This window comes from Aegilops tauschii, chromosome 5, assembly GCF_002575655.3.
Source record: "Aegilops tauschii subsp. strangulata cultivar AL8/78 chromosome 5, Aet v6.0, whole genome shotgun sequence".
NCBI lineage: Eukaryota > Viridiplantae > Streptophyta > Magnoliopsida > Poales > Poaceae > Aegilops > Aegilops tauschii.
Genome location: NC_053039.3, coordinates 429,909,998 through 429,922,642, shown reverse-complemented (window position 1 = coordinate 429,922,642; position 12,645 = coordinate 429,909,998). Strand labels below are relative to the sequence as shown.

The 12,645-nt window shown below is 47.1% G+C and overlaps 1 long non-coding RNA gene across 1 annotated transcript; it reads left to right on the top strand.

Annotated features, from left to right (window-relative positions):
• The first annotated feature begins 8,726 nt into the window (after positions 1-8,726).
• On the top strand, positions 8,727-11,627 carry LOC109733631 (uncharacterized). Its single transcript, XR_005757776.3, has 2 exons — positions 8,727-9,043; positions 10,060-11,627. It is a non-coding gene; the product is annotated as an uncharacterized lncRNA (long non-coding RNA).
• The last annotated feature ends 1,018 nt before the right edge of the window (positions 11,628-12,645 follow it).

Here is a 12,645-nt window from a genome sequence, read left to right as displayed (position 1 = left end):
AAATAAATGGATCTTCAAGAAGAAGATTGACGCTGACGGTAATGTTACTGTCTATAAAGCTCGACTTGTTGCGAAAGGTTTTCGACAAGTTCAAGGGATTGACTACGACGAGACTTTCTCACCCGTAGCGATGCTCAAGTCTGTCCGAATCATGTTAGCAATTGCCGCATTTTATGATTATGAAATTTGGCAAATGGATGTCAAAATTGCATTCCTGAATGGATTTCTGGAAGAAGAGTTGTATATGATGCAACCGGAAGGTTTTGTCGATCCAAAGGGAGCTAACAAAGTATGCAAGCTCCAGCGATCCATTTATGGACTGGTGCAAGCCTCTCGGAGTTGGAATAAACGCTTTGATAGTGTGATCAAAGCATTTGGTTTTATACAGACTTTTGGAGAAGCCTGTATTTACAAGAAAGTGAGTGGGAGCTCAGTAGCATTTCTGATATTATATGTGGATGACATATTGCTAATTGGAAATGATATAGAATTTCTGGATAGCATAAAGGGATACTTGAATAAGAGTTTTTCAATGAAAGACCTCGGTGAAGCTGCATATATATTGGGCATCAAGATCTATAGAGACAGATCAAGACGCTTAATTGGACTTTCACAAAGCACATACCTTGACAAAGTTTTGAAGAAGTTCAAAATGGATCAAGCAAAGAAAGGGTTCTTGCCTGTATTACAAGGTGTGAGATTGAGTAAGACTCAATGCCCGACCACTGCAGAAGATAGAGAGAAGATGAAAGATGTTCCCTATGCTTCAGCCATAGGCTCTATCATGTATGCAATGCTGTGTACCAGACCTGATGTGTGCCTTGCTATAAGTTTAGCAGGGAGGTACCAAAGTAATCCAGGAGTGGATCACTGGACAGCGGTCAAGAACATCCTGAAATACCTGAAAAGGACTAAGGATATGTTTCTCGTTTATGGAGGTGACAAAGAGCTCATCGTAAATGGTTACGTTGATGCAAGCTTTGACACTGATCCGGACGATTCTAAATCGCAAACCGGATACGTGTTTACATTGAACGGTGGAGCTGTCAGTTGGTGCAGTTCTAAGCAAAGTGTCATGGCGGGATCTATGTGTGAAGCGGAGTACATAGCTGCTTCGGAAGCAGCAAATGAAGGAGTCTGGATGAAGGAGTTCATATCCGATCTAGGTGTCATACCTAGTGCATCGGGACCAATGAAAATCTTTTGTGACAATACTGATGCAATTGCCTTAGCAAAGGAATCCAGATTTCACAAGAGAACCAAGCACATCAAAAGACGCTTCAATTCCATCCGGGATTTAGTCCAGGTGGGAGACATAGAAATTTGCAAGATACATACTGATCTGAATGTTGCAGACCCGTTGACTAAGCCTCTTCCACGAGCAAAACATGATCAGCACCAAGACTCCATGGGTGTAAGAATCATTACTATGTAATCTAGATTATTGACTCTAGTGCAAGTGGGAGACTGAAGGAAATATGCCCTAGAGGCAATAATAAAGTTATTATTTATTTCCTTATATCATGATAAATGTTTATTATTCATGCTAGAATTGTATTAACCGGAAACATAATACATGTGTGAATACATAGACAAACAGAGTGTCACTAGTATGCCTCTACTTGACTAGCTCGTTGATCAAAGATGGTTATGTTTCCTAGCCATAGACATGAGTTGTTATTTGATTAAAGGGATCACATCATTAGGAGAATGATGTGATTGACTTGACCCATTCCGTTAGCTTAGCACTCGATCGTTTAGTATGTTGCTATTGCTTTCTTCATGACTTATACATGTTCCTATGACTATGAGATTATGCAACTCCCGTTTACCGGAGGAACACTTTGTGTGCTACCAAATGTCACAACGTAACTAGGTGATTATAAAGGTGCTCTACAGGTGTCTCCAAAGGTACTTGTTGGGTTGGCGTATTTCGAGATTAGGATTTGTCACTCCGATTGTTGGAGAGGTATCTCTGGGCCCACTCAGTAATACACATCACTATAAGCCTTGCAAGCATTGTGACTAATGAGTTAGTTGCGGGATGATGTATTACGGAACGAGTAAAGAGACTTGCCAGTAACGAGATTGAACTAGGTATTGAGATACCGACGATCGAATCTCGGGCAAGTAACATACCGATGACAAAGGGAACAACGTATGTTGTTATGCGGTCTGACCGATAAAGATCTTCGTAGAATATGTAGGAACCAATATGAACATCCAGGTTCCGCTATTGGTTATTGACCGGAGAGGTGTCTCGGTCATGTCTACATAGTTCTCGAACCCGTAGGGTCCGCACGCTTAACGCTACGATGACAGTTAAATTATGAGTTTATATGTTTTGATGTACCGAAGGTTGTTCGGATTCCCAGATGTGATCACGGACATGACGAGGAGTCTCGAAATGGTCGAGACATAAAGATTGATATATTGGAAGCCTATGTTTGGACATCGGAAGTGTTCCGGGTGAAATCGGGATTTTTCCGGAGTACCGGGAGGTTACCGGAACCCCCCGGTAACTTAATGGGCCTTATTGGGCCTAGGTGGAAGAGAGGAGAGGAGGCCAGGGCAGGGCCGCGCGCCCCTCCCCCCCCCCCCAGTCCGAATAGGACAAGGAGAGGGGGGCGGCGCTCCCCTTCCTTCCTCCCCTCCACCTTTTCCCCCTTCCTCTCCTAGTCCAACATGGAAAGGGGGGGAGTCCTACTCCCGGTAGGAGTAGGACTCCTCCTGGCGCCTCTCCTCTAGGCCGGCCGAACCCCCCCTTGCTCCTTTATATACGGGGGTAGGGGGGCACCTCTAGACACACAATTGATCATTGATCTCTTAGCCGTGTGCGGTGCCCCCCTCCACCATATTACACCTCGATAATATCGTAGCGGTGCTTAGGCGAAGCCCTGCGTCGGTAGAACAATAACATTGTCACCACGCCGTCGTGCTGACGAAACTCTCCCTCAACACTCGGCTGGATCGGAGTTCGAGGGACGTCATCGAGCTGAACGTGTGCTGAACTCGGAGGTGCCGTGCATTCGGTACTTGATCGGTCGGATCGTGAAGACGTACGACTACATCAACCGCGTTGTGTTAACGCTTCCGCTTTCGGTCTACGAGGGTACGTGGACAACACTCTCCCCTCTCTTTGCTATGCATCACCATGATCTTGCGTGTGCGTAGGAAATTTTTTGAAATTACTACGTTCCCCAACAAACGTGCGGCGAAGCACGCCTCCACATGGTGCCCAAGCGCCTCCCTCTTTACGTTGGCTAGGTCTGAGGCCCTGCAAGAGAGAGCCCCCGAGCCCAGCCTGAGGAGGGCATCGGGCGTGCCTTCCTATGCGAGGGAGGGAGGCGCCCCATCCGCGGGCGCAGGTCCTGAGGGGGCGACGCCGCTCTCCTGAGGCCCTAGGCGCAGCTGCTGCTTCTTCTTCTTGGGGACTGCCTCAGGAGGGTAAATGATGCCTTCGCTGTCTGGGTCCTCAGCCGCCGCTGCCTAGTAAGCACGCTCGAGAGAGCACACCACATCCTTTTCTTCGCAGGCAACCGTGATGACGCCGCCGCTTCCGGGCATCTTGAGGACGTTGTAGCCGTGGTGAGTCACCGCCATGAACTTGGCCAAAGCTGGGTACCCGAGGATGGCGTTGTAGGGAAGACGAATGTGGGCGACATCGAAGTCGATGAGCTCGGTGCGGTAGTTGTCGCACTGGCCGAAAGTGACCGGAAGGCGAATCTGCCCTATCGGGGTGGTGGAGCCGTTAGTCACTCCCGAGAAGGGCTTGGTTGGCTGTAGTTGATCGTATGGCACTTGGAGGTTATCAAACGTCTTGACGGACAGGATGTTGAGTCCTGCGCCGCCGTCGATGAGGGTCTTGGTAACTTGAATGTTGCTGATGACGGGTGAGCAGAGCATCGGGAGGGCACCGGCAGTTGCCACACACTTGAGCTGGTCTGCTGAGCTGAAGGTGATAGCGCACTTGGACCACCTGAGTGGGCGCGTGGCTTCGAGCCTGGGGAGAGCTGCATTCACTTCTCAGGCGAACTGCTTGAAGAGGCGCTGAGAGGCTGGGGCCTGCGCACCACCCAAGATGCAGGTGATGGCGCGGGGCTCCTGGAAGCCCCCAGCCCCTTCGTCCTGGTCGTCATTCCTTCTTGGTGGTGGCGGTAGAGGGGGACGGCCAGCCTTGCTCTGAGGGCGGTCCTCATGAGGCTGGTCCCTCCAAGCACCCTTGCGAGGCTGGTCGCGCCACTCCTAGCGCGGGCCGCGTCGTCTCAGCGTCCTCCTGTTCGGCCTCCTCCACGGCCGTAACCTCGGTCGTTGTGGTCGGGGCACCGGCCGAAGCGCCTGTCGCGGATGGCCCTGAGCTCCTGGCAATCGCTGGTGTTGTGGCTATGCACGTTGTGGAAGACGCAGAACGGGCGGCTGCCCCTGGATGACTCTGGGTGGTCGCGGTCTCGCTTCACCTCAGGCTCGGCCGCGAGCACGGCTGCTCCATTGTGCTTCACGTCCTTGACCTTGGCCTTCTTGTCTTCTGGGTCTGCTGCAGGGAGCTCGACGAGGGAGAGACGCCCTTCCTCGGCTCTAGCGCACTTGGTCGCTAGGTTGAACAGCTCTAGGGCTGTGCACAGGTCTTCGTGGATGGCGAGCTCCTCCTTCATCTTGACATCGCGGACACCGTCGGAGAACGCGGAGATGATGGCCTCATCCGTCACATTGGGGATCTTGAGGCGGACGCTGTTGAAGCGCTGGATGTACTTCTGCAGGGTTTCTCCGGGTTGCTGCTTGATGCGCCGCAGTTCGCCCGCGACTGACGGGCGGTCACGAGTGCCCTGAAAGTTGGCAACGAAACGCTCGCGCATCTAGCCCCAGGAGGAGATCGATCCCACGGGCAGGTTCAGGAGCCACGGGCGCGCACCGTCTTTAAGGGCCATGGGGAACTAGTCCGACATGACCTTCTCGTCGCCGTTGGCCGCCTCGATGCTCAGCTCGTAGAGCTGCAGGAACTCCGCGGGGTCGGGGTGCCGTTGTAACGCGGAGGCAGGTCGGGCTTGAACTTCCTGGGCCAGATGATGCTGTGCAGCTTGAGGGTGAAGGCGCGGTAGCCTGCTGTAGCCACTGGAGTTCGCTGCGGAGGCGGAGCCTGGTCTTGGTATCCGCGCACAGTCGCCGCGAGCGGTGCACGGTCTTGATGCGGTGGTGCAGGAAGTGCAGGAGCGTCCTGCCGTGGCCGAGGGACCTCACGACAGCTTCCTTCTTCACGCGCGGGCACCCTACGCGGGGGATCGCGCCGTGGGGCCGCACGTCTTGGTGCGAGGGCGACATCTTGACGTGGTGTTGCGGAGGCGCTTCGTGGGCTACGTTGCCCGCGGCAGGGGCGGACGAGGCAGCGAAAGACACGGCGCAGGAGAGCCACCAGCGGCACTGACGAGCTCGGCGATGCGGTCCAGCCACTCCTCGTAGAGGTCATCGACGGGGCGGTAGCGCAGGAGCTCGCGTGCCGTGAGCAGCGCGGCCTGCGCGTCCACGGGTCCGCGGTGAGCGTGAGACGACGAGCCGGCCGGAGTCAGCGACGGGGTGGTGGTGCGGCCATCCCGCCGCACGGAGGGATGCAGCGACGAGGCTTGCTGCTCGGGTGCTGCGGGGCCAGTGGCGGCATTGGCAGCAGGTGATGGCGAACGATGGGGAGGCCCGCCGGCGGGAGCCGTCTGGGCGACGCGGGCAGCAAGGGCGGCCCAGCGCTCAGCGCAAGCTCGGCGAGCGTCGGCCATGGAACTGGTGGGACGACGGAGCATGGATTGACGGAGAGGAAACTCAGCGCACCCCTACCTGGCGCGCCAAATGTCGGATTACGGGTTCCGGCAAACCCTTGATGTTCGAACACTGGGGTGCGCACGAAGATAGCTCGCTCGCTCAACGATCCACGGCCTAGCTCGTCGAACTCAGAGAACACAGGACACAAGGGTTTATACTGGTTCGGGCCACCGTTGTGGTGTAATACCCTACTCCAGTGTGGTGTTGTGGATTGCCTTATAGGCTGGGGATGAACAAGTACAACGGAAGAACAGCCTCGGGAGGAGAGGTGTTCTTGTGCTTGGCTAGCTGGCCAAGGTTCAGATCTCTCCTCTTGCTATGGAGGTGGCTAGTCCTATTTGTAGAGGCCCTGGTCCTCTTCCCAAACATTACGCGGGAAGGGATCCCACAACAGCCAAGTTTGAAGGGGGACAGCTAGTACAAGCTATCCTGACAAAAGTAGTCGTCGCCTGCCAAAGGCTCTGGTGGTGACGCCGTCCTGGGCTCCACGATGACCTCCATCCTGCCGTCCTGCTAGTCTTGGTCTCGTTGCACCGATATGAAAACCTTTGCTTGACGCCTCGGGACTCCTCGCCTGCGCATGCCCCTTTAACACCAAAGAGGAAACGAGTACTCTGCGCCCGCTGGCGCCCGCCTGGTGCCCACCTGGCCTTGGTCATCACTGCTCGCGTCACGCGCTCCTCGCGAGGTGCTCCTTACATTGATATCTCCGTCCTCGTGAGCCAGCCTAGCGAGGCTGCCTCTGAGGAGGTCTTGTGGCGTCTGCCTCGCGAGGCTTGGCCCCTCGCAAGGGTCTTGAGTGTTTGCTGATGAAGATGGGCCGTACCAGGCCGCTGGACGAGCCACGCCCTGGGCCGCAGGCAGGCAAGTCTGGGGACCCCGTTCCCAGGACGCCGACAATATAAACCAATGCAAAAACCTTATCATTATCTACTGTAGCAAATCACTAAAATTATTATTCAACATTGCATACTAAATGCCTCTGCATATTTAATACTCCTATCCTCAAATAGAATCATTAAACAAGCAAACATATGCAAACAATGGAAACAAAACAACAATCTACCAAAACAGTACAGTTTGTAAAGAATGCAAGAGTATCAATAATTATTCAACTCCAAACATTATGAAATTCTACCACACTGTAGAAAATTTATTAGAGCTTATTCGCAAAAAGTTTCAATATTTTATCATATTCTGACTTTTCTAGGGAAATTTTGCAACATCGGTAAACTTTCTATTTTCAAACAGCAACATGTATACTTGCAAAATAAGCATGGCAAAGGCTATCAATGCCACTTTTATTGAAATAAAAGATGAAAAACATTATTATAAATAACAGCAAGCAAATCCTAACAAAATAAATTGACGCTCCAAGCAAAATTCATATCATGTGACGAATGAAAACATAGCTCCATGTAAGGTTACCGATATTGTTGGAGACGAAAGAGGGGATGCCTTCCGGGGCATCCCCAAGCTTAGTTGCTTGGATATTCCTTGAATATTACCTTGGGGTGCCTTGGGCATCCCCAAGATTAGGGTCATGTCACTCCTTATTCTCCTCATATCGATATCTCACCAAAAACTTGAAAACTTCAATCACATAAAACTTAACGGAACTTCGTGAGATAGGTTAGTATGGTAAAGAGCAAACCATTTCACTTTGGTACTGTCAAAGAAAAGATTCATAATTGTTTCCACACAATGCCTACTGTATCATATCATTTCTACAATTTATATTGAGCAATATAAGCCATAGAAACTAGAAAACAAGCAAACTATGCATTGAAAACAGAATCTGCCAAAAACAGAATAGCATGTAGTAATCTGTACTCCAACCATACTTCTGCTACTCCAAAAATTCTAAAACAAATAGGACAACGTAGAGAATTTGTATATCTATCACCTGTAAAAAATTCAGATTAAAAGGACGTTCCAGTGAATTTTTAAATTTCCTGGACTGAGCGCAAAAGTTTCTGTTTTTGGACAGAATCAAGTCAACTATCATCCACACTATCCCAAAGGCTTTACTTGGCACTTTACTGAAAAAAGTAATAAAACATGATTAATACAGTAGATTAATCATGTGAACACACAAAAACAGTAGGTAAAAGTGTTGGGTTGTCTCCCAACAAGCGCTTTTTTAATGCCTTTTAGCTAGGCATGATGAGTTCAATGATGCTCGCATAAAAGATATGAATTGAAACATAACAAGAGCATCATGAAACACAAGGCAAGCACATTTAATCCTAACCCACTTCCTATGCATAGGGATTTGTGAGCAAACAACTTGTGGGAACAAGAATCAACTAGCATAGGAAGGCAAAACAAGCAAAACTTCAAGATTTTCAACACATAGAGAGGAAACTTGATATTATTGCAATTCCTACAAGCATAAGTTCGTCCCTCATAATAATTTTCAGTAACATCATGAATGAATTCAGCAATATAGCTATCACATAAAGCATTCTTTTCATGATCCACAAGCATAGAAATTTTATTACTCTCCACATAAGCAAATTTATTCTCATGAATAGTAGTGGGAGCAAACTCAACAAAATAACTATCATGAGAGTGAAAATCAAAATCATGATGACAAGTTTCATGGTTATCATTATTCTTTATAGCATACATGTCATCACCATAATCATCATAGATAGCAACTTTGTTCTCATAATAATCAATTGAAACCTCTTCCGAAATAGTGGATTCATCACTAAATAAAGTCATGACCTCTCCAAATCCACTTTCATAATTATCTCTACTCCTATAAAAATCTGAGTTGGTGATGATGGTGTGTCTGCCATTCATCGATTCAGACCGTCGGATCTCCATCTAACGTTTGCGAAGGCAATCCATGGCATTTTTGCAGAAAGACGCCCGCCGCTCTGCCCAACTTTGCACATGACTCCTTTAATCTCTCCCACATCCTCTAGGCGTACGGCGCAATCTCTATCGACCCGAGAACCTTCCTCGCCACCGCCCCCTCCCAGCGGCTAGCTAAGCGCCGATTTTCCCTCGATCTGGACGCAACCCGCAACTCTGCGACGCCTACAGCGCCCTCTACTGCCTTCTTCTCCGCCTCTGCCCTACCTCTCCCCATCCAACCCTACTCCCGCCGTGTTGAGCTCGCCCACAGGATGCCGCCGCAACTATGCACGAGATGCTCGATTTTTCTGGCCTTCATGTACGATGGTGCCAAGATCCCGGGTCTGGTGGAGCTCTCCCAAATCCCAGGGTAAGCTCATCCCGCTGCTGCACTGTGCTCGTCCACAGGACACCACCACTGCACGCAAGGTGCTCGACACATAGCCTGGCCGCCGCGTACGATAATGCACAACTCGCCCACCCTGTCCCGAGCTTGCCTGTAGGCCGCCACCACTGCCCTGAGCAGGAGTCACTCATGTAGCGGGATCAGCAACGTCGTCGGCAACTTCCCTCCATGTATTATTTTCACGCAATTAAATTAGTGTGTTATTTCTTAGATGAGATAGAGCAGTTCGTCATTTCACTCTAAATAATTGCATATTGAGAAGGAACTACATAGATCAGTTTTTTTCTCTAAATTATGTGTATAAGGGAGCAGAAAAAATACAAAAATAATGAATGATGTGCGATTAGCAGTTTATTATGCCTTAAGAACATATTTGCGTTCCAAATTAGATATTTGTTTGTGCTTCGTCCGTTGCAGACAGCTCGAACCAACCTGAGTGCATTTGTTTGTTTATGGAAGTTTCAGTTAGTGCAAATGTTTAATAATTATACATTTCAGAATTTGGATTTGCACATGCTTTACTAGCTGGTAAAAATAAATATGATTTATTTGAATACCTACGTCCAGAACTCTAGCTACATAAAGCTTGTTTCGATGGTCATGGTTTGTGGATTGTGGTTACTACTTAGGTCATGGATCCTGGAGTGCTAAAAATTGTGATTTTTTTGCCCAAGTGTTCATTCAAACTAATGATTGTTAAAGTTCAGAAATGGCAAGTATACAGTAGCGTGTTGTACATTTGGTACTGTGGTAATTGAAAGTTCCAGGAGTACAACTAAATTTCAATGTCAATAAACCCAAATTCATAAGCCGTTCCAAACATACAGCTCTAAACACCCCCCATTTTATTCTTACTGCGGCTTATCTAGAGCTTATGTAGGCAGCTAGCTTTTGCACAAGACTAAGCTGTTCCAAACGCACCCAAAGAACTCTAGAGTGAACCATGAATATCCTCCTAACAATATCCCCACTTTTTGCAGGTGCAGAAACTGAAATACTAGAGTAGCACAAGAGTAATAAAGAGGGAGTTTTGTTACACATAAAGACGAAAAAGTGTAAGTTGAAGGAGATTTTGCTGCCCTTTTCCATCTGACCTGCTTCGTCAGTGACCAAGGTATGGGTGTTGATGAATTGTAAGGTCTCCTCTACATCTCACCAACTCTTGGTTCATCTTTGTTAGGCAATGCTTAATGGTGCAATTGGCTTTGATATCATGCATGCCATAATTTTGTGTTAAACTGTATTTTAGTACCCCAAAATTTACTAATGATCTTAATAGACTGGTTTCGGAATGTACTACTATTAGCCAACAATGCCACTTCTATTGGTGAGTTGACATCAAAACTGGAAGCTTCAGGCTTCAGGTTATTATATGGTCCTATTAAATGCCTATCAGTTTTCTTTCATAGGTACATCTCCATCTCTTAGTGTACATTCCGTATAAAATGTATTGCAAGTGTTGTCAATTCTTTGTTCATTTGTTTAAGTATACTGCCAACCCTTGGCTCTTTTTTTGCCCTTTTGCCTAAATATACTAAGTACAAACCATTTACATATGTTGTAGTAATTGTTCGACGCCCTTTTAGGTAAGAAGATAGATGAAGCGAGAGCTCTGGAGCTAATAATGTTCATACAGATGTTTTGAGAACACAACTAAAAGAAGGTTAAACTATCTTGACAAATATTTCTTTTCTTCATGGTGGCGTTGTATACATATTCAAGTTTAGTGTGCATATTTAGCGAAGTATTCGGCCAAACACTTCTACTTCGTTCTTGCTTGTCTTGGAACAATTTATAAGTGTGTGCCCAAAGCTATAGTGTGTATGTTGTACATATTGAATTTTGTCATTTATCTTCACATTTAAGTCCGGTGTGCCTAATAACACGAAGTGAGCAATGTTGAATCCTTGAATGAGAAGTAACAAAATAGCTTGTTTTGTTTTCTGTTGCTCCAAGGAGAGGAGCAGTTTTGTTGAAATAGTTATTCTAATCTGGGCAAGTTAACCGTGCATTGTATCGGGTTTTTGCCCGGTTATGATTAACCGGGCAAATCTCTTCTTCTTAATGAAATACAGGAACCCCCTCTTGAGGCGTTCTAAAAAAAGTTGATATGTATTGGCGATCGTTGGACAGGCTGGTTATTTGGGAGACCTGGCTTGAGTGGAACCGCCGCATATTTCACAATTCAGAGTTCGTTGCAGAGCTTGCACGCCTTGCCATTGAGGAAGCTGATGTTGAAAGGAGGCTGATGCCAGGCCTGGCCTTGAGGGGGGCGAGTGGGGCAGCCACCCCGGGCCCGAAACCGAGGGGCCGCAGATGTGCTCTGTCTCCTGTAATAGGCCTCGCGAGAAGTGCACGGCACATCATTTACGATGGTAGTCTAGCTTAGTGGACCAAGGGCCATCGTGTGTCATCTCTTCTGCTTGTCATGCATTTTTTTACAAAAAAAAAATCCAGTGCCAATTATTCATGTACTACATGGAACCGTATCTGACCTTGTATATACTCTGTTATGTATGCAAGTTCTATATCAAGTACTTCAATTTCACTATTTGTGTTTCTTTTTTCATGTTAGTTTCCTATAGGTCGATTGCTAATTGTGATATATTAAGCGAAGAGGAGTTGAAGACATAGAACAATTTGAAGTATCATGGCAATTGCCAAATGTATTTGTGGAATGATTTTCTATCTCTGCCCCCCAAGCTATAGGATAGAGTGAAGCACAAGTCTTCTTGCATGGTGAAGATGGAGAAGAAAACTGAACATTCATCCGTAGCGTAGCACGGGCATCTCACTAGTTACAATAAGATTCAACACCCTCCAGAATAGTGGGATCATTAGTACCTAGAGTTGACACTCTTCCAAACCCACTTTCATCAATATAATCATCATAAATAGGAGGCATGCTTTCATCATAATAAATTTTCTCATCAAAACTTGGGGGACTAAAAATATCATCTTCATCAAATATAGCATCCCCAAGCTTGTAGCTTTGCATATAATTAGCATCATGGATATTCAAAAAATTCATACCAACAACATTGCAATCACGCTCATCATTCAAATATTTTGTGCCAAACATTTTATTGACTTCTTCTTCTAACAATTGAGCACAATTTTCCGATCCATCATTTTTAAGAAAGATATTATAAAGATGATCAATAATATGATGCAACCTCAATTCCATTTTTTATGTAGTTTTCTTTTATAAACCAAACTAGTCATAAAACAAGAAACTAAAAGATTCGATTGCAAGATCTAAAGATATACCTTCAAGCACTCACCTCCCTGGCAACGACATCAGAAAAGAGCTTGATGTCTACTAGCAACTTTATTCTTGTAGACTCGTGTTGGGCCTCCAAGCGCAGAGTTTTGTAGGACAGTAACAATTTTCCCTCAAGTGGATGACCTAAGGTTTATCAATCCGTAGGAGATGTAGGATGAAGGTGGTCTCTCTCAAACAACCCTGCAACCAAATACAAGAAATCTCTTGTGTCCCCAACACACCCACTACAATGGCAAATTGTATAGGTGCACTAGTTCGGCGAAGAGATGGTGATACAAGT